The sequence below is a fragment of the Staurois parvus genome, unplaced genomic scaffold, assembly GCF_062004578.1.
Source record: "Staurois parvus isolate SC_StPar_1 unplaced genomic scaffold, SC_StPar_1.0 ptg000170l, whole genome shotgun sequence".
NCBI lineage: Eukaryota > Metazoa > Chordata > Amphibia > Anura > Ranidae > Staurois > Staurois parvus.
Genome location: NW_028317966.1, coordinates 1,200,283 through 1,223,463, shown reverse-complemented (window position 1 = coordinate 1,223,463; position 23,181 = coordinate 1,200,283).

The following is a 23,181-nucleotide window of genomic DNA, read 5'->3' as shown; positions in this document are numbered from 1 at the left end:
TCCCATCGCAATCTCTTCTTATTTCACAGATGCTCTTTAGTTATAATAACTTCTCTTCTCCTTATTCCTCCCTCTCCTTATCCTATTAACCCTCTTATTCCATCAGTTCAGCAAATCACTGACTATTCCTAAATTCACACCACCTTTTCCATGTTTCCAGGAACTTCTCAATTTTATCTTCTCCACTATGGTATAGCTCCTCCCTCTTATAATATATTCTACTCTCTTCATCCAGTGTTTAACTTTAGATAATTCTTGGGACTTCCAAAATTTAAGGATCAGACCTTTTGCTGCATTACGTAAATGAAACACAATCCTATTTTTCTATTGTTTCACTGTAAGGTCGATATTATGAAACAGACACACCCATGGGTCCATTATCACCTTTTCTCTTGCTATTTCTGAAATTTGTTGTAATATCATCCGCCAAAATATTTGTACCTTGGGGCTTTCCCACCTTATATGTACCTGTGTACACTCTCTCCCACAATCTCGCCAACATAGTGGAGCGTTCTCTGGGTGTAACATACCATCTTGTCAGAAGTTTATAATTCATCTCAAATATGTACATATCCATTGCTCCCTGTGTAATCCTAAATATTATCTTTTTCTGTTACCCATTCAATTGTGTTCCCAATTCCTTTTCCCATTTCTCCATATACCCTAATGGGGTCAGTTCAAAAATTAAAGTAATTATCTTATACATATGTGAAGTGCAATGTTTTTGTGTCCCCTCTAAACTCATTAAGTGCTCTAATGGGTGTAAATTTTCTACTTCTCTTATGGGCTGTGGAAGTGTTATAAGAAAAAGTTTTAATTGATAATACCACCATTCGTCCATCAGAACAAACATATCCATTTTCTGTTTCAGCTCTTGTAAAGTGCATATTTCTCCCGGTCTCATAATATCCTTTACACATACTGTACTTTCTTATCTTTAATCCAATTCCCTGAAATATTACTCCTACCTGGTGTAAAATAATTTGTTCCTACTAATGGTATCATTGGTGAGTTGTATTCCCACCCCATTTGTTTGTGGATTAAGTCCCATATCCTAAAAACATTTTGTGTCAAAATGCTTGTGTTTTCTGCAAACATACGGTAGTGCTGTGGAATCCACATAATTTTATCTAACAGTTCTTCACGCAGTGTTTTTTACATTTTTACCCAACTCTTCCTGTGTGTATTATATGCCCAATCCATTAACCGTGATAAAACTACTGCGTAATAGTATCTTCCAAAATCTGGCATATTTAACCCCCCTTCTTTTTTGTCTTTACTGAATATCTCGTGTTTTACCCTTGGTTTTTTATTTGCCCATATATATATTCTTATTATTATTTTTAATGCCCCAAAATACCCAAGTGGCAGGTAAATTGGCAACATATAAAACTTATATAAGATTTTAGGTAATACCACCATCTTAATCATATTTATTCAGCCTATCCAAGAAAGTGATCTTCTTGACAATTTCCTCAGTTCCTCTTTTATCACGTTTATTAACGGGATATAATTTGCGTATAGTCTTAACTCCTAAATAGTTAAATTCTCTATCCCGCCAGATAAAAGGGAAATTCCCTTGAATCGCCTTTCTTCGGTAAATTAATATTCAATAACTCTGACTTCAGAGGGTTAATCTTAAAATTTGACAGCTCTCCATATTGTTTTAATATTCTCATTAAATTTGGTAGTGTCAGTCTAGGGTTTACCACATATAATATCATCTGCATATGCAGCTACTTTTTGCTCCATGTTTCCGATTTGGATTTTGGCAGCAGTTACCCACAATCACTACACATTATCACGAGTGTGTTTATTGATTTGGAATAAGTGGTGTTACCAACACCGAACTGGACTTTGTTGCACAGATCAGACATTTCCAGTTTGATCAGAGTGTGTGGTTTATCACAATATTGGCACATAATATTTGTCACCTTAATTTCGATTTTATATATATTTTCTGCACCCATTGGTATGTTTTATATGTCAATTTATTATTGTATTTTATTTGTGATATATATATTTGTGATTTATGTTTTGGCACTAGTAGATATTTGGTTGGTGCATTTATTATTTTTTATGCACATATAGGAGGTTTGCATGCGTATTCCTTTGTTATTGAGTCTATAGTGGTATAGACCCATCACCTGTTAGTCCCATTTGGACTATTATTCACTACCACCATGATATCCTGCTTAGGATAATATCACTTTTGTCATTTAGTTTAAGTGTTACACTTTATGGATGTGCGTTGTTTCACTGTTTTCTCACTTATTGATCCTATAAAGATTACAGTACGTGTATGGAGTTTCAGCTCTAGTTCTTCATAGTATTTCACATAGTTTGTCATGGATTTTTTGTATTCATTACATATATTTTATTTATTTACATTCATATGTATGTATTTATTTAGTAGATGTGAGTAGCGCTGCATCATACTATACAGTCAGGTCCATAAATATTGGGACATGGACACAATTCTAACATTTTTGGCTCTATACACCACCACAATGGATTTGAAATGAAACGAACAAGATGTGCTTTAACTGCAGACTGTCATCTTTAATTTGAGGGAATTTACATCCAAATCAGGTGAACGGTGTAGGAATTACAACAGTTTGCATATGTGCCTCCCACTTCTTAAGGGACCAAAAGTAATGGGACAGAATAATAAACATAAATCAAACTTTCACTTTTTAATACTTGGTTGCAAATCCTTTGCAGTCAATTACAGCCTGAAGTGTGGAACGCATAGACATCACCAGACGCTGGGTCTCATCCCTGGTGATGCTCTGCCAGGCCTCTACTGCAACTGTCTTCAGTTCCTGCTTGTTCTTGGGGCATTTTCCCTTCAGTTTTGTCTTCAGCAAGTGAAATGCATGCTCAATCGGATTCAGGTCAGGTGATTGAGTTGGCCATTGCATAACATTCCACTTAAAAAAACTCTTTGGTTGCTTTTGCAGTATGCTTTGGGTCATTGTCCATCTGCACTGTGAAGCGGCGTCCAATGAGTTGTGAAGCATTTGGCTGAATATGAGTAGATAATATTGCCCGAAACACTTCAGAATTCATCCTGCTGCTTTTGTCAGCAGTCACATCATCAATAAATACAAGAGAACCACTTCCATTGGCAGCCATACATGCCCACGCCATGACACTACCACCACCATGCTTCACTGATGAGGTGGTATGCTTAGGATCATGAGCAGTTCCTTTCCTTCTCCATACTCTTCTCTTCCCGTCACTCTGGTACAAGTTGATCTTGGTCTCATCTGTCCATAGGATGTTGTTCCAGAACTGTGAAGGCTGTTTTAGATGTCGTTTGGCAAACTCTAATCTGGCCTTCCTGTTTTTGAGGCTCACCAATGGTTTACATTTTGTGGTGAACCCTCTGTATTCACTCTGGTGAAGTCTTCTCTTGATTGTTGACTTTGACACACATACACCTACCTCCTGGAGGGTGTTCTTGATCTGGCCAACTGTTGTGAAGGGTGTTTTCATCACCAGGGAAAGAATTCTTCGGTCATCTACCACAGTTGTTTTCCGTGGTCTTCCGGGTCTTTTGGTGTTGCTGAGCTCACCGGTGCGTTCTTTCTTTTTAAGAATGTTCCAAACAGTTGTTCTGGCCACGCCTAATGTTTTTGCTATCTCTCTGATGGGTTTGTTTTGTTTTTTCAGCCTAATGATGGCTTGCTTCACTGATAGTGACAGCTCTTTGGATCTCATCTTGAGAGTTGACAGCAACAGATTCCAAATGCAAATAGCACACTTGAAATGAACTCTGGATCTTTTATCTGCTCATTGTAATTGGGATAATGAGGGAATAACACACACCTGGCCATAGAACAGCTGAGAAGCCAATTGTCCCATTACTTTTGGTCCCTTAAGAAGTGGGAGGCACATATGCAAACTGTTGTAATTCCTACACCGTTCACCTGATTTGGATGTAAATACCCTCAAATTAAAGCTGACAGTCTGCAGTTAAAGCACATCTTGTTCGTTTCATTTCAAATCCATTGTGGTGGTGTATAGAGCCAAAAATGTTAGAATTGTGTCCATGTCCCAATATTTATGGACCTGACTGTATATATGTATTGGATTCATTAGATCATTGGTATGTGATTAGATGTAAGCTGCTTCTCTTAGTAGTTTGTTGCATTTAGGAATAGAAGTGCAGGAGGTTCACACCATTATTCCAATTTGAATTCCTTTTATTTCTACACTGTTTTGGATAGTAGCTAACAGGGGCTCTAATGATAGTATAAACAGGAGGGGTGACAATGGGCACCCCTGCCTTGTTCCATTATACATTATAAACAGATGTGATAGTGTACCATTAATCTTCACCACTGCGGAAGGGTGATTATATAGGTTTTTTATCCATTTCATCATTTTAGGTCCTATTCCTAATATCTAAAGTACTTATCATAAATCCCGTCTACCCTGTCAAACGCTTTTTCTGCATTTATCAACAGGAATACCACTGGTGACTTTTCCTTCCTACTTTTTTGCAGGAGTAATGATCTCAGACCATTATCTATTCCTTCTCTTCCTGTTGCAAACCCTACTTGATCGAGATGTACTTGTCTGGCATTAGATCTTTCATCCTACTAGTAAGGACCTTCATGTATAATTTTGTATCTGTATTTAATAATGATATTGGCCTATAACTGGTGCACTGAGATACATTTTTTCCTTCTTTAGGTATTATCGTAATGTATGCTAATAAGAACTCCTTCCTCATTTCCATACCTGTTCCTAATGCCTTCATATAGTCACACATTTTAGGCACTAAATGTTCTTTAAATTTCTTATATCTTACTGCATATCCATTCAGCCTTGGGCTTTTCCCTGCTGCTGTACTCTTTGTTGCTGTCAGTATTTCCTCTTGTGATACTGGATTTTCTAACATTGTCAGTCTTTCCTCCTCTAATCTGGGCAATCCAGATATTTTTAAATATGTCTGAATTTTCAGAATTTTCATGATTTCAAGGCTTCTTCAGGAGCTACACACAGATTTCTAGATAAATTAAAAAAGATACAGTGATAAACACATATATCCTACATAACATTTATACAATATAAGCATAACCGTACAGTTTGTAGCTTAACAATAAGTACAGATAAGTACAAATGGTCTAATTACATATATCTGCACAAAGATAGCAGTGGAGAATGCCCTCTAGAAGCTAACTGATTGGGAGATCCCAACAGAGCAGAAGGAGTAGGCAGCGTGCCCTATAGTGGTGTTCAATAAACAAGTATACATGTTAATAAAAGGGCTTAAAGCCTGGCTATCTGATAAACATGATATATATCGGGGCAAAGTAATGCTACATTACTAAACTGTGGGTATGGGTCCCTGAACGCACACAGGGTGCATCTGGGGGCTTCCATTTGCATGTCATATTGGGACACAGTGGCTGTGTCTATACAGATACACTATATTGCCAAAAGTATTGGGTCACCTGCCTTTTACACGTACATGAACTTTAATGGCAACCCAGTCTTAGTCCGTAGGGTTCAATATTGAGTTGGCACACCCTTTGCAGCTGTAACAGCTTCATCGCTTCTGGGAAGGCTGTGCACAAGGTTTAGGAGTGTGTCTATGGGAATATTTGACCTTTCATCCAGAAGCACATTTGTGAGGGCAGGCACTGATGTTGGACAAGAAGGCCTGGCTCACAGTTTCCACTCTAATTCATCCCAAAGGTGTTCTCTCTAGTTGAGGTCAGGACTCTGTGCAGGCTAGTCAAGTTCCTCTAACCCAAACTCCCTCATCCATGTCTTTAAAGACCTTGCTTTGTGCACTGGTGTGCAGTCATATTGGAGCAGGAAGAGGCCATCCCCAAACTGTTCCTACAAAGTTATGGGCATGAAATTGTCCAAAATGTCTTGGTATGCTGACGTCTTAAGCACTCCTTTCACTGGTAATAAGGGGCCAAGGCCAATCCCTGAAAAACAACCCCACACCATAGTCCCCCCCCTCCACCAAATTTTACATTTGGAACAATGCAGTCAGGCAAGTACTGTTCTTCTGGCAATTGCCAAACCCAGACACATCCATTGGATTGCCAGACAGAGAAGCATGATTTGTAACTCCAGAGAACACGTCTCCACTGCTATAGTCCAATGGCCATGTGCTTGACACCACTGCATCCAACCCTTTGCATTGCACTTGGTGATGTAAGGCTTTGATGCAGCTGCTCAGCCATGGAAACCCATTCCATGAAACTCTCAACGCACTGTTGTGCTAATCTGAAGGCCACACAAAGTTTGGGAGTGTTTAGCTATTGACTCTGCAGACAGTTGGCGACTTCTGCACACTGTGTGATTCAGCATGCGCTGACCCCGTTCTGTCATTTTACGTGGCCTACCAATTTGTGGCTGTTGTTCCCAGTTGCTTCCACTTTGTTATAATACCACTAACAGTTGACCATGGAATATTTAGTAGGAAGGAAATGTCAAGGATAGACTTATTGCACAGGCGGCAACCTATCACCATACCATGCTTGAATTCACTGAGCTCCTGAGAATTACCTATTCTTTCACAAAAGTTTGTAGAAGCAGTCTGCATGCCTATGTGCTTGATTTTATACACCTGTGGCCATGGAGGTGATTGGGGTGGCCCAATACTTTTGGCAATAAAGTATGTCCCAAAAGAGAGCAATGGGATGCTGGCATGAGGATGCATCCAACACCTGTGCATCCCACTGCCAGGGAAAAATGGCCCTGCATGGAGCATGAATTTTATTGCCCCATATGAATGGGGCCTCAGATGTGTATCAAGTGTAGCATAAATATTGAAAAAGTTTTGCTTGTGTAATATCTTCATTAGGTATTTTGATACATGGAAATACATTTAAACCATGTGTTTCTCCACATATTTTGGCACTGACAGATTCACAGTTTGGTTACTATTACTCTTCCTAGTTGTGGAAATTGGCTTGTTTGCTTATCACATCATATGCATTGGGGCATCTGATGAGGGCCTTTCTCCTTGAGGGGTCCTCTGAGTTTATGTGGACAGGGTATGGTCCTCTTGAATAAGTACACGCAAAAATTTATGGTAACAAGATAATAAGTCTCTGCAAAAATACATCTGAATTATAATATTTTTGTGCAGTGTCTTTAAATATTGTGGTATCCTGATGAAGCAATGGGCAAAACATGTCAAAACCACCAAAAGCAAAATTCATCAATAACATCTTGAATCTGCTCACAAATTTGAACAAAGTTTGCTAATGACGTCTGGAGTCTGCTTATGAATAAGAAGTATTTTTGTCTTATTCTCACTTATGGTGGTTTTAAATTAATGTATTCCTTTGCACTATGTTTTTTATATTAGGTTTTGTACGATAAAAATTGATTTTATTCTTAAGCTTAATGGTTTGTTCCTTCATTGGCACCTTTAAAAGTCGCATATTGTTTGATGGATTAAAATTTTGGTTTAATAATGGTATGTGGTGCCTTTGGTTCTCCCTTCATCTGCTACTTTGACAAATAAACATCTCACATGAGTTGTGAACAGCAACCTTATTTAGGTCTAACAATCAGGTTGTACTCCATGTACATTTTTCCATTATAGTGACCAATTAGTGTGCCTTATATTAGCCACTGTACAGAAAGGAGAGGGGATATATGATGAATTGTTACTAAGCCATGCCTACTTTTTCCTAGGACACAAAAGCATGAAGTATGACCAGAAATAAAGCTAAGAGGTAAATGAACTCCATACTTGTGCTATACATTGTACTGTAAACATGGTTTTGTGTGTAATATGTAAACATCATATAACCCACAAGACTGTACACTGTTTTGTAGATATGGTTTGGTGTGTTATTTGTAAATATTGTGTACCCCTACCAAGGAGGCCCATTCACACCAGAACACGGTGCAGGAAACCTATGTTCCATGCACGTTTCCTGTGCCACATTTAAAATGTATCGCAGTTGCGATCTGCAGTGGATGCCAATGTTAAGCTACTGACACCTCAAATACAGGTTGCAAATGCAGTGCAATGCATGGTACAATGAACTAATTTTGATGTGGTGTGGTGTTATTAGAGGCTATTTAAAAAGAATGGGCTCATATCACACTGCACTGAACCACATGTGAATCACACAAGAATGCACAGTGCATTCCTCTGCGATTTCTAGTGTGAACTGGCCCTAAATGTATATTGCAGATTAAACTGATTTTTAAACTGATACTGTTTTTGTCAAAGAATATTGAGATCTACGTGTGTTTATGTAAATGCTCTTACAGTGATTGGAATATACAGTATTTTCATTAATAGCTAAAGTAGTTAACAGTGTGCAAAAGTCTTCTTTTGTTTAAAAATCAGCCACAACGTCATTAGACAAGCCTGCCTCACCCAGTATGCTGCAGAGTGGGACCCTGGTTCTCAACAGCTCCCTGCCAAAGCTCAGTCAGAGCCAAAGCTCTCAAATCAGTGGGGAGCATATATGCTTTGCTGGTTGCAGAGCTAGACAGTGGTGTATTTAGGATTTGTGCTGCCCTAGGCAACATAAAAATTGGCTCCCCCCATTGACCAACAACAACCCAGCACCCCCCAGCCCTACCCGAGAGAGCCTTCCGCTACCACCGCCTCCCATACACTGGCAACCTCCCCTCCACCCCGACAAGAGATAAGACACTCACCTTCACAGCTCCAGACATCCCCGGGAACAAGAGTCAGGCTCTGCATACACCATCAAGCAGCCTGCAGCCTCTCTGAGATCCCACTTGGTCCCCGTGCTGCATGTGTCCCTTCTTCCTTTCCTTCTTTTGGGGGACAGCACTACCCCCCTGCAAAATGCTTCTGCCCCCCTGAAAAATGCCGCCCTAGGCAAATGCCTTGTTTGCCTTGTGGTAAATACACCTCTGGAGCTAGAGACCCAATTCAGTAGGGGCATGTAAGATCTCTGCAATTAGACTTCTGCTTTCCCACAGAGAGCAAGGATCCCACACTGCAGTTGCTGTCAGGGAACAGGCTTTTCTACTCTGGCTGTGTCTGATTTTTAAAGAAAATGAACTGTAGGATATTGAAGGCCTTTGCATTGCAACTGGAATATATTTAGCTGATTTACACTCAAGGCTCATGTAAACATCGATCATTATGTACCAACATTTAGGCTAATAAATCAAACAAATAAGAAAGAAGATGTGCATAAGGCTACACTTTCAGAACTCTCTGGTCACAACATAAAATCATTTGGGGTTTTTTTTCCATTTGTTTTCCATTTAGCATCACAAATACTGATACTGATTGAAATTTGTCGTAAAAAAAATTAATGTACAGCTGATTTAATGTATGTAAAATGTGTTATCTGAGAAATCCTCTAGGTTTTTGGAGATATGATGCCACATATGATTTCTATAGTCAGCTTTAAGGAATCATTGAGCATTGCAAATTCCAGAGTAAACAGGTCAATATCTTTTAAATAAATAACAAACGTTTGATATTTTATTTAGGGAGGTGATGAAGAACTTACCTTTTTATTATCCTATACTCCTCTTGTTTGAGAATACTTTACTCTTTTTACTTTATTCAAGACTCTAATGTTTGTATACAATTACCATATACTGTCATTTTTATGTTTTTCAAAAGTCTTAGTGCATATGTATAGCCACAAGGTTTTATTTTCTTTTTTGGCTTTGGATAGAATAGAAAAAGGTAAAACTATTGTCAATTTAATTTTTTGCTCTCTGCACCATTGGGGGGTTTTCCCTCTCTGCACCATTGGGGGGTTTTCCCTCCACTTTATGTCTTTCATTCTGGAAAGAAAATACTGTACACAATGAGAGATTTTTCCTCTCATAGAGTTGATTCTGAAACTGGCATCCTTATTGGAGGATTTACTCTCACCTCTTGTTCCAGTGAAAACTGTAACATTTTGTATTGTCCGACAGAGAAATGGCAACCAATTGCACACAAGGCACTGGCCCACTGTGATCAAAACTAAACCAGGCAGTATAAGATGGCTTCAGGTCTACTCTCAACTTTTAGTCTTTTTCATTTTCTTTTATACAAAATACCACCAGATGAACGTTCTGTCTGCCCCAAAAATGGTATCAAATTAATTTGAGAACAATGTTAGAGGGGATGCATGCGTGAAGCCATCCGTGCAGGTCATGCCTGTATGGAGCTCTGCTCCTCCCGGACTCCCGTGGCTGCTTCCAGCCCTGACCTGGCAATTCCGGCATGAACCCCTGGCCATATCTAGCCTCCTACACAACCAACCACCGTGGGCATGGTACACAGGAGTGCAAAACTAAAGCCTAAGGCCAAATCTTTAATGGAGGTCCTGGCGCATGCCTCCTCCAAGATGGCGACAGCTCTTTCCCTCTAGCAACCTGAGTCCCGCTCCTGCACACAGTCCCAGCTGGCTTCTGCAGTGGATGGTGAGTCTGACACTGATTCAAGGACCACCCCCCTGGCAATTCACTCTGTTATCCCTCACTCAGACTTGCTGCAACAGTTTGAAAATATGCTTAGCAAAGCCCTTAAGCAAACTTCTGATCATATTACAAACAAGCTTTCTCAGGAAATTAGGGAATTGGGGAACCGCACCACGACCCTTGAACAACAGGCGGATGATCTTGATACTGTCACAGCTAAACACTCTGACATGTTAGATGCCTTTCAAGAAGAAAACCTCACATTGCAGTCTAGGTTGGAAGATTTCTAAAATAGAAACCGCCACTCCAATTTTTGCATTCGAGGCCTGCTGGAATCCATAGTGGATCTCCAATTTACTATTACAGCACTCTTCCAAGAACCTGCCCCATCCATTCCTACTGAGAGATTGGAGATGGATAGAATACATAGGGCGTTAGCCCCACAGAGAGTGGACGGTCCCCCACGTGATATCATAGCCAAATTACATTTTTTTTCACACTAAAGAACAGCTCAAGGCAGCAGCACGCTCCAAAGAAGGCTTAATTTTTCAAGGCCACACCTTTCAAATCTTCCAGGACTTGGCTCCCTACACCAGTGGTGGGCAACCTTTTTTTTCAACTGAGCCAAATCTCGCCAAAACCACGACTGAAATTTATTTTGAGAGCCACATTTTTAAAACTGAAAATACATAGGATGGTACACTGTTTTTAGTTTCAATAAGTTTTTATAGTAATTCATCCCCCATAATAATTCATCCCCCATATAGTAATTCATCCCCCATATAGTAATTCATCCCCCATAGTAATTCATCCCCCATAGTAATTCATCCCCCATAGTAATTCATCCCCCATATAGTAATTCATCCCCCATAGTAATTCATCCCCCATATAGTAATTCATCCCCCATATAGTAATTCATCCCCCCTATAGTAATTCATCCCCCCTATAGTAATTCACCCCCCCTATAGTAATTCATCCCCCATAGTAATTCCTCCCCCATATAGTAATTCATCCCCCATATAGTAATTCATCCCCCATAGTAATTCATCCCCCATATAGTAATTCATCCCCCATATATTAATTCATCCTCCATATAGTAATTCATCCCCCATAGTAATTCATCCCCCATATAGTAATTCATCCCCCCTATAGTAATTCATCCCCCATAGTAATTCATCCCCCATATAGTAATTCATCCCCCATATAGTAATTCATCCCCCATAGTAATTCATCCCTCATAGTAATTCATCCCCCATATAGTAATTCATCCCCCATAGTAATTCATCCCTCATAGTAATTCATCCCCCATATAGTAATTCATCCCCCATATAGTAATTCATCCCCCCTATAGTAATTCATCCCCCATATTAATTCATCCCTCATATAGTAGTAGTAAGTAAGTAGCAAGTAGTAAGCCAAGTCCCTCCTGTGTCAATTCACTTACCTTTGCTCCGCGCGTTCCTCTCGCCGTGTTCCCCACGCCGTTCCGGTCTTCAGGGCGGACTGTGAGAGGAGCCTAGCTCCCCTCACGTTCGTCACGCTGCCCCGCCTACACACATCCTAACAGCCAATCACTAGCTATCAGGATGTGAGTGGCAGCGAGACTGGCCAATCATTGCTGGGCTAGCTGCAGAGTCCTCGGCCGCCCGAGAGGAGGGAGGGGAGCGGGCGCCCGGCACACAGAAGAGCCGCATTAAAATGTGTAAAGAGCCGCATGTGGCTCGCGAGCCGCGGCTTGCCGACCACTGCCCTACACCATCTCAAGACGCCGTGCCCTGAAACCGCACCTACTGATTCTACAGCAGCACCATATAACATATCGTTGGGGTTTCCCTTTCTCCATCAGCTTTACTCACCAGGGCACCCACTACATCTGTAAATCTTCCGAGGACCTCCTGTCCACTCAGCAAGATCTTCCCCTTACTCCTCCAGCTCCTGCTCAGGAAAGCTCTAGACACCGCTCAGCATCCAGTTCCCCTCAGAAAATCCATGCCTCTCCGTGTTCTATGAAATTGGCTAATATTCACAAAAGAGGTTGATACATCTCTCCTACCCCAACCCACGACGATTCCATGGATTGAACTATCTTGCTCATGCATATGAACAAACCACCTTTTTTAAGTCCTCGGACTGCCACTACTACCTGTATAGTACATCACCAGTTGCCACGTATTTAGGTTCCCTCCCTGTTGCTTCCTGTGCACCTTCAGTGTTTAGGGAACCATACTGCTCACCTAATATAATGTTTCTGTGTGTTTTTTGTTGGTTATTTTTTCAGTTTTATCCCCAGTATATTTTCTTTTTCTAGTCCAGAGTTCTTTTTGAGTCCCAGAAGTATTGCCTCCCTATTCCATTCTACTATCTCTTGTTTGACCTACCCTACCTCAGGGATGGCCTTACTCCCCCCTAGAATATTATTTCCTTGATACAATGGATCTTTTTTCTCCCCTCTTTCCTCTTCCGTCCTTTACTTTCTTCTCTCCTGCTTTTTTTTTCTTCACCCCCAACCCCCCGCTTACTTTCTCCTGGTATGTCCTTCAGCTTGATAGCGGTAGCTTACCATAACCTTTCCTCCAGGGTACATAGTATGCCCCAGGCCATCTCTACTTTCTCTTTGACCCCTCCCGGATGCAAGTAACCATTTGTTACTACTGCCCCCGAATTTGTAATAATGTAAGGTCTTGCTAGATGCCTCTTTACAGTTATTCCTGATTGGACATAAGATAATATATCTAGCTTCCAGTGAACTGGAAGCATGTTAAACTAATTTAGCTTACAATGGTTTGTTACTGTTTAACTTGAGCCTAACCAGCTTGACGGTTGTCTTGCTGTACCTGTTGTATTAGCATATCTTTTCTGTTGTAACTACCTTAGCTACTTATACAATTTTGCTGATGACATGTTCATTCTACCATGGTTTTTACAATAAAATATTTGAACAAGAGAACAGTGTTAGATAACTGAGTAATTGTCAACCAAACTATCACAGTACAGAAAAATGATAAATGGCCCAATAGTGAAGGCATATTGCAAGCTGATAATCAACTGTTTGAAGATGTTGCTGGTATGATGAGATACCTGTTGAACTGGCAAAATGTGCTCAACTTTTAAGTCCTAGGTTGCCAGCCATTTTTTTTTATATAACCTGCCTAACCAAACCTACTCTTAGATCTCTACGATATAAATACTAGTCATTCTGTAGTCTAAAATATAAAAAAAAAACTAGGAGAACTCTTTGATATAACACAGGAAGAGTGCAGGGAACACAGGACAGCTCTGAATTTCTTACAAGATCCACCATTTTTTTTTCACATATATCAAAAATATTTTCACAACTTATGTCCAAGGGAGCAAATAAAACCTAGTATACCTGAGCTAAATGTCGGTTCAATAGAAACCGACATTCGGCCCACGTGTATGGCAGCCAGTCCAAAAAAGGTCTGTCAGTGGCTGAGAGAGCTGACCAGAGTGTAATGGCAAGTATGTAATGGCAAGGGGTGCTGGGGTGTGTTGGAAGGTCTATTGATGCTGGCTGTTGGAGGATATATTGTCACTGGAGGGTATCTATTTTTGCTTGGTGGTCTTTGGCTGCTGGGGAGATCTGTTGTTGCTGGTAGGGATCTATTGTTGTTGGGGGGTCAATTGTTGCTGGAAAGGATCTGTTGTTGAGGTAGGGGTCTATTGTTGCTGACTGCTGGAAAGTCAATTTAAGATAGGTGCTGGGAAATATGTTGCTGCTGTGGTTCTACTTTTGCTGGGATGATATTTTGTTGCTGGGGGGTCTATCGCTGCTGGTTGTGAGGGATCTATTTTGCTTCTTTTCTTGTCATCATTAACAAATTCCATACAAATTATTTAGCAGCATAAAATAATATGTGGCTCTATATCTTCTAAAAGAAGCAGTGCTGAATTGCTGCCATGGGTATTTGAAGATAAATACCGGCAATTCTTTGATACCTTGAGGGCCTATTCCAATCAGTCCTGGAGAGAGGTTAAACATAAGTGCCACATGGAATTTGGGCCTTATAAAACTGTAACCTCTGCCAAGGCTGCGGCCTACAATTTAAAGTGTGGTCCTCACCAAAGCCCTGCAGAATTTTTGGCTGTCCTCAGAAATGTCTATTTCCTGGCTGAAAAGGATCCCAATCCTAACCAGCCAGAATTCAAGACCCTATTTTATGAAGCATTACCTGCTTACATAAAATTGGGACTTGCAAAGGATTACAGAAAGGGATGCTCTCTTGATTGGTTGGTGAGAGAGAGTGACTATTTGTTCTCAATCCAACAGTCCAGTGAGGGCGGGATAAAAAGAGAACCTAAGAATAGCCCCAAGATAGAAGCAGCCACTACCGTTTCCCCTCCAAATCCAAATTTGCAGGCGGAAAAGAAATCATATGCGGAAGTAGTCCGTGGGGGTAAAACCAATGGTTCCCCTAGATTTGTACCTCAAACCCAGCAAGTAAAGGAGGTCTATAACTTTGCACCCCAAAACCAGTGGGTGAGGAAGGATAGACAAAAGCCAGGGAACTACGGTAGTGGAAGTGAGAAGAATAAAAAGTATGGTAAGGGCCAGTATAGTGATGAGAATCAAAGGAGTCAATGGTATCCTCGGAGGTTCTATTATCCTCGCCAAGAACAACATGGGAATTTTTATGGGAACCCCAATTTCAATAGGAACCATAATTACAATAAGAATCCCAATTTTAATAAGAACTCTGACTTCCAAAGATTTCCTCCACGCCAAGAACACCCTCAAGCTCAAAGGGGGGATATAGTACCCCAGGCTCCCCTTAATGACAGGGAGACCCCGAAACCTCAGAGAGAAAAATGGCGTCGGGACCAGAGCAGTAGTTCTGACTCTGAGTCTTATTACCAGTCCCGTCCAAAATACAAGCGTAAGTATAGGAAAAGGGAGAATCAACAGAATGACTCCTCTGAGCGTATTGGACAAATAGAGGCACAGGTCAGCAAAATGGCTGAACAAATGGACAGGCTTGTCACTAAATTTTCTTCCAATCCTTTTTTAGGAACAGCCCCTGTGACCAACCAAGGGTCACAGAATTAACAGGCAACCAAGCCTTAAACCAACAGGGGAGAACACTGAGTCAAATGACAGGAGATGTGTGTCCCGTCCCTGACACGCCTACTAATGGAGAATCTAGTTCTCAGGCAAAGGGGGACCAGTTGTTGGTTATTAACGATTCTCCTGTTTTTCAGTGTCCATCTATTGCCCCTAATATAGTCGCGGCATCGGAAGTCATCGGGATTGACAAGCCAGATGGAGCACCAACTTCTAGTTGTGCTTCTGTCTTGAGACAGTCCAAGAATCCCACCAGGGAGGATAAGGGTGATGTGTCCACCACATGCGGTGAGATAAGAGCCAGTCACATGTTATTGAAGGGCCCACAGATCTTCAACCACGCCAATTTCATGTGTGAGCTGACTGAATCTGATGGGAGATATTATGCCACAGTGCAGGTGCAGGATGCCAGTGATCTTTCTATTGTCGGCCTAATAGACACTGGATCCCAAGCAACCATCATGTCACAGGAACATTTTAATAAAGTGGCGAATGTCATGCCCACCAAGCCAAGACTTAAAAGTTTTGACAGCTCATTGATTGGTGTAGGTGGAGACCCTTTACAAGTCATGGGTACCGCCTGGCTTAAACTGAAACTGGGTAACAAGGAACTGAGACACCCCATCATCATTGCCAGCATATCCCAGCACCATATTATAATTGGGATGGACTTTCTAAAAAGGCTGAACACAATAGTTGACTGTGTGAACCAAGTACTGTGGTCACAGGTAAATACCCCGATTAAATATGGGAAACTTAAAACTCCCCATTCCCGACAACACTGCCACCTGGTGGAAGAAAGGCCTGGATCATTAGAAATCCATTTCAGGAACAGTCAACTTCCTGATGTAACGGTTATCAAACCTGATGACCATAACCCTATCAGAAGAGATGAGGATCATATTTTTAGGATTCCCCAAGATAAAATAAAAGATATTTCCCTCCAAGATGACATCCTTACGATATCTTTTCATCAGGAGGATAAACCAAGAAAAGGGGGAGATCACACCCAATTCTTAACAGGTATTGAAAGGGTTAACAGCGACTTGTTTATTCCCATCCGGATAAATGGTCTTAATAGGTCAAAATATGCCAAACTAGATTTGAGACAGGAACACAGCTTTGTAAGCCATGGGCTGATAAAACACCTGACCGAAATGGAAATGATCCGTTTCTCCACACCTCAGCGTCATTGGATTTCAGACTCCATTGATGACTCTGATGATTACAATTCAATGGCTAGGTGTCTCTTAAACGTCACTGTAGGAAACAAAACAGCCACCCATGTGTTCCTAGTCTTGGATAATCCCCAAACTAAAATTTATTTTGGCAACGATGTGTTACATCGCTTTGCAATGCAAGTCGACCTAATTAATGACTGTTTATGGAGTCGACTAAAGGGGGACCCCGAAAAATACCAAAATCTGGACTTAGCTTTAAAATCCCAGCAACAGATGCCTTACGCTGTTGAAGTCCAGGTAGCCCAGATGATTACCATTCCTAAGGGCATAAATAATTTCATACTCCCCATCCAAGTTAAAAAGGGACATAGACTGAAGGGGTCAGATGCATTGGTATCCCTCTCCCATAAAATGCAGGGGGAGGGACTGAACATTACACACACGCCCCTAGTCAACACACATCAATCCCCGATGTACATTTACATACATAATCTGTCCAATCAGGACATCGTCTTACCCAAAGAGACCCTTATTGGTCTAGCGGTAGAGACTGAATATTACACCTTTGGGGTCACTAACCAGGTGATTGGACTCATTCCCGATGAATATTTGTCGGAGGAACAATTAATTGAACAATTCCATTCATTACCAGAGGGTATTTTCACCATAGAGTCCATTTATCCATTCGATTCTAAAGATGGCACCTGTCGAATCGAAGAGACATCAATTGTCTTTGATCACCCAATCAAAGAACAAGAGTACCCCAAAGAACCTGGATGGCAGGAGAACACACACACACATCACATACCCAATGACCTCACCACAAAACTTGAAGAGGCATATGAGATAGGTCAGCCGGAAAGCTTTCCTGGATTCAAGGAGTTAGTGGAAGAGATGGTGGCCCTCGCCGATGCGTGTTCCAATGATCTCGACCGACAATTGCTCTGAGAGCTTCTCCTTGAATTCCAAGAGATCTTTGCCAAGGATTCTTACGATTGTGGGACTACTGACCTACACATCGCTAGGATCCAAACAGATCCAGATGCCCCACCAGTATTCGTAAGACAGTATAGGTTACCATTAGCTTCCTATGAATCTTTAGCTGAGATTATCAGGAAGTTACATGAAAGGGGTATAATTAGGCCCATCCACATCTCCTATAACCACCCGATCCTGGGTATTTTAAAACCCAATGGACAATGGCGTTTGTGCGCTGACCTCCGTCAGCTAAACAAGCGTGTGTACATGTCAGGATGGCCTGTCCCATACATAGACCAATGTCTCGCTCAGCTCCAAGGATCCCAAGTTTTTACAGCCTTGGATTGTGCACAGGGGTATTGGACCATAAAGGTGAGTGAGGAACACCAATACAAACTGGCTTTCAGTTTTGGGAATCGACAGTATTGTTGGGTGCGAATGCCTTTTGGATTCATAAATTCCGGACATGAATTTGCTGTGTTCATGCACAAGGCCATGCCAGACGCCTTCGAAAGGGGGACGTTGGCATATGTGGACGATATCCTGATCAAAAGTACTGATATGGCCAAGCACATTACAGAACTTCGGCATGTTTTGGGCCAATTGAAAGCAGCAGGAGTTAAACTGTCCTTACAAAAAGCCCAGTGGTGTCGCACGAAGGTGAACTTCCTAGGCCATGAAGTTACTGCTGAAGGTTTGAACCCACAAAAGAAGAAGGTTGAGGCGGTTCTGAGCTGTAAAGTCCCTACTAACGTTAAAGAATTGAGATCATTCCTAGGTATGGTAAACTACTCGCGTAAATTTATTGATAATTACGCCGAGATAAGCAAGCCGTTGCTTCACCTACTGAAGAAAGATGTCGGATGGTCGTGGGGTAAGAAACAGGAAGACGTCATGAAGGAGTTAAAGGAACGTCTTACACAAGCCTCGTGTCTCGGATATCCCGAAGGCGGTAAAAATTTCTATCTAGAGATAGGGTTTACGCAGGTAAGTATGAGTTCCGTTCTTTACCAGAAACGTGATGATGTCAGTAAGGTGATTGCCTATGCCAGTAAAACTTTGTCCCCGGTTGAAGTAAAGTTCAGTGACTGTGAAAAAGCTCTATTGTCCACCGTGTGGGCATTACAGAATTTCCGCAGTTACATTCAGGGAGAGAGAATCATTGTTGAAACGGCACACCAGCCTTTACAGTATTTAAAGAGTGAACGTATCAAGGGAGGAAATGTGTCTAATAGCCGCATCACTGCTTGGACTTTCTCTTTGCAAGGGTGGCCTCTTGAAATTCGGTACAAACAGAACAAGGAAAGTCCATTAACCCAGGGCCTAGCCGAGCTCCATGATTGTCCCGCAACTACGCCTGCTATGGAGGCCCCGGACACTGACTTTTTGGAAGAACAACTGTTCTCTCCCTACAAGGTTTATGATGAAGAATACTGTAAACAGCTGCCGTGTGTATATGTGGATGGTTGTGCTTTTCATCACAAGGATGGGGAACAGCTCCAACTAGTGGCAGGTATTGGAATCGTTTGGACCCAAGGTGTCACCCCAATTTCTGTGGGATACAAACTTGGACCAAAAAGCAGTCAGGTTGCTGAACTTACTGCAATCCTTAGAGCAGTTGAGATGGCTATAGAGTTCAACATTAAAGAGTGTGCCATCATAACCGATTCCAATTATGTCAGGAATAGTTTTGTGGAGTATTTCCCTAGGTGGAAGCGAAACAACATGACCAAGAGTAATCACAAACCCGTGAAACATGGTAAGCTCTTTTGTCACATCGATGAACTGGTAAGGTCCAATGATATCACCCTGCACTTCAAGAAGACCAAAGGCCACTCCAAGGTTCTAGGTGCCGAGAAAGAAGGGAACGATCTGGCCGATTCTTTAGCCAAGGAAGGGGCAATCACCGGTAAATTGTTAGACATTGATCAATTTTTAGGTACCGTACAGGTTGAAGCTGTCACCAGGCAACAGGCCAGGACAGCTGGTGATCCAAATGCATTACAGTGGAGTCACGATTCTCCTAGTGAGGATTTAATTACTGCCCAAAAATAAGACCCAATAATTGGCTTGTTTTATAGTCATATAGAAGATCCCAACCAAAATCCCATAAATAAGGAAGTATGTAGTGGGAAGGAGGATTTACGTATCTTAATGAAATCCAAATCCCAATTTTCTTTATACCAGGGATTGTTGATACAAACCTCAAAGGGCGGCGTACAACAATGGGTCATCCCACTTAAATTTAGAGGTTTGATGCTACAGCATGCCCATGATGCTCCTACTTCCAGGCATCGTGGAGAGAAAATCACGTATGAGATCCTGCGGGATTATGCCTACTGGCCTCATATGTTACGTGATGTGAAGGAATACTGCCAAGGTTGCCTAATATGTCCCCAATTTCAACCTACCAAACCAACTCACAGAGCACCTCTCCAGAAAAGGGGGATATGTATGCCTTGGTCAGACCTTCAAATGAATTTTATTGGGCCCGTAACAAAATCTTCAGGAGGAAATCGGTATATGTTAACAGTTACATGTTTATTCACCAAGTATGTCGAGTGTATACCAGCACCAAATAATAGCTCCGAGACATGTGCTGCATTGCTAATAAATCATGTATTTTCACGTTTTGGTCTCCCATAGAGGATAGAATCTGATAGAGGATCGCACTTCACTAGTGAAGTGATGGCCAAATTGTGGAAAATTTTGGGGGTTAAAAGGAAATTGCATATCGCCTATCGGCCAGCCTCTAGTGGTGGTGTAGAACGATACAATCAGACCATCGTTAACGTCCTTAAGAAATTTGTTAAGGAAACAGGCAAGGATTGGGATGTCAAACTTCCGCTGGTCCTGATGGCGTTGAGGGCTACTCCGAATACAGTTACAAAAATGTCATCCTTTGAACTGATGACAGGTAGACGGATGGTATTGCCCCAACACTTATTGTATCGCACTACAGATCAAAATTTGATCAATGCCACCACCACACACCAGTACATAGAGGATTTACGTAAACATCTGCAATATGCTTTTGCCTTTGCCCAGCGAAATTTGGAAAGAGCTGCAACTAGTGCTAAGACATACTATGATCTCAAAACCTCCAAGAAGGAATATGAGATTGGTGACAAGGTCTACCTATACAACTTTGCAAGAGACCAGATCAAGGAACGGAAATTCCTTCCATCTTGGAAAGGTCCGTTCTCTATCATTGATAAAATCTCTCCGGTCGCATATAAATTGCAGGTTCCCCGGTATGGTGAAATCAGTGATAGATGGGTGCACATCAATCAATTACGTGCTTGCCATCCGAAGTCTCAATTGCAGTTGTTGGAAGACTAACCCACCAGTTCCTATCTGGAGATATTGAGATCATTATTAAATTTCCTTTGAGCATATTATTCATCTTTTGCCTTACAGGATCCAGTAATATAAGTTTGTATATACCCAATACTTAAACTGTTCATTTTAATAATTTAGAAAGGAAGGCCCAGACAATGACGAGACCGGCGATCGGAGGTGTCAATGACCAGATCCTAGAAGGAAGCTATAATGTCCTGTGGGAAAGACCAGATGCCAGAGATCGATCCGGAGACGATAACCTGATGTCCCAGGCCACCAAGGGCTAGTCCAGAGGAAAAGACCCGCCTAGGAGACCGTCTAAGAGACCTGTCGTGCGGAGGACCCATGGACCCCAAGGTGGATGTGCCAGGCCGGCTTCATCACAAGACCAGGATCGTCATCAGAAGTGTCCGTCTAAGGACGCCGAGTCAAGTTGAGGACCAAACCAGCATCACCGCTGCCATTTTTTTTGTTTCCTATTAAAAAATTCTTTATTTCATTCACCCATCTGAGAAGACGAACGGTCACCCTAGCCTAAAGTCCCACTCATGTTTTGCGATACAGACACCCATCTATACGTGCCTGTACCCCAAAAAAGGGGGATTTGTTGTGGACCTTTTGAAATTATGTCTCAAAAACATGATTTTATCAAGACATAACCCTATATGACAGCAACTCAGCATAGCCGTATGTTAAGGGTTAACTTGTCTTGGTTCAAAAGTCAAGAACACCCTCAAGCTAGAGAAATGTACATAATGAGTGAAGTGAGATTTTTCCAAGACAATAAGACTGTTTGGACTGTCAACAAATACTATTTGTATATTGGGGTCGGGGAGAATGCATATACAAAAGTTAAATAGACAGCCAAATAAGACTTTAAACCTTCAAATGTTGAATTACCACACCAACAAGTGAACAATAGATGAGACTATGTTAACCTTTGAGAAGAGCAAACAACCCTTGAGGAGAATGGTGAGATATCAGTCTTTTCAAATGGTCTTTTCAAACTACAAGGACACCTGGTTGTTGACTATCATCTTTACAATGGACAAACATCAGTTTAATGTGTCACTCTTAAGACTAAAAGTTAAATTCAGGACATTTTAAGACTAAGAATTGAATATATCTAACCACAAAGATATTACTAAAAAAGCATAGTATCTATAGATGTTATAAAGAATACGTTTCACACACCACAAAATATTTAGCAGAATGGGGATTGTATATCACTAACTTGAGTATTGAGATGAGAAAAAAAATAAGATATATTGTGAGTTAGCATCAGTTGTATGTCTTATCAGGAAACAAATGCTTTCACACAAGCTTGTATCTCAGGGATAGGAATAACTGAATATACACATATATTCCATGGTTCTTATTTAGAACATTATAGCTATGATCAACTATATATCTGGATAAGACGTAGATTTAATACCTAAAATTACATTGAGTTCCACCCGAGGTATGAGTCATCAATACTCAAATTGTTCTATGGTACAAGACCGCCACCTGGCAGATAGGTGAGAAATAGCTTATGTACATACATTTCTCAACTAGCCAATCAAGAAGCCTGGTGGGAGGGTATCTTAGAACAATGGTTTAGCTGGTATAAAAGCCCATGCACCTTATTTAAAAAAAAAACAACCTGACTAAAGAAAAACCTCACTAGAAGAAAATCTGAAGACATCTGAAGAGACATCTCTGCTGAATAACCCCTCTTCCATCTTTCAAATTTTTAAAAACTTTCTCCTAAACTTTTAAACCTCTGAATATCTACTATACTACATATCTATCACTTGCCCTGTGGCATCATTCTGAAGGCGTTCCATTGCCAGCTGAATCCACGGGAAAGTTTCATAGTCTGAATTCCGGGTGTGGTGAGACTGTCCATTTAATTTTGCATTGCATATTTTCTCTGTTGTGTAGAGTCATAAGAATTACCTTAGTGTATCACAGCTATATTGGGTAGTTATATATGTAGAGAGATCCTGTATTACTGCTAAAATTGTTTGGTGTCATATTCCAAATTTTTCATGTTTCATAATTTATTAAATATTAATAATTAGAGTATATTTTATCAGAGAATATCTTCTTCCAATCCTATGGCCACGGTTTGTGAGAATATAACCTTTGAGATACTCGAAATTATTAGTTATTAATAAATTTAATAATAATTATCATCATTTAGAAGATTTG